General features: G+C 64.2%; 1 protein-coding gene across 6 annotated transcripts in view; it reads right to left on the bottom strand.

Annotated features, from left to right (window-relative positions):
- Nucleotides 1-302, bottom strand: part of ST6GALNAC2 (ST6 (alpha-N-acetyl-neuraminyl-2,3-beta-galactosyl-1,3)-N-acetylgalactosaminide alpha-2,6-sialyltransferase 2) — a 22,119-nt gene that overhangs the window by 13,949 nt on the left and 7,868 nt on the right. The window lies entirely within an intron of this gene.

The raw sequence follows: 302 nt of genomic DNA, 5'->3' as shown, positions 1-302 counted from the left end.
GGGCTGCTGTTGTGGTTGGTCCGGGACTGGGAGGGGGACTGGGCAGGGGACGGATTAGGGGTTTGGGAGGGGGAGCTCATTGGTGTTGAGAAGGCTTGTGAGCACCCGAGGTCTCTGAGGCAGCACCCCCAAGAGCCTGGTCCCCGCCCATGTCACAAAGCCCACGCCCATGACCCCTGCAGCATTGTGAGCAATTGTTGGGTCATCACAGGGCGGGCGGGGCGGGGAGTAGGGCGCAGGGCCAGCCTGGGGGTGCTCTCCTGGTCTGGGAGGGGTTAACTTTTAAGGAGCCCCTTAGCAGC

Source organism: Myotis brandtii, unplaced genomic scaffold (assembly GCF_000412655.1).
Source record: "Myotis brandtii unplaced genomic scaffold, ASM41265v1 scaffold825, whole genome shotgun sequence".
Lineage (NCBI taxonomy): Eukaryota > Metazoa > Chordata > Mammalia > Chiroptera > Vespertilionidae > Myotis > Myotis brandtii.
This window is presented reverse-complemented; position numbering and strand designations above follow the sequence as displayed.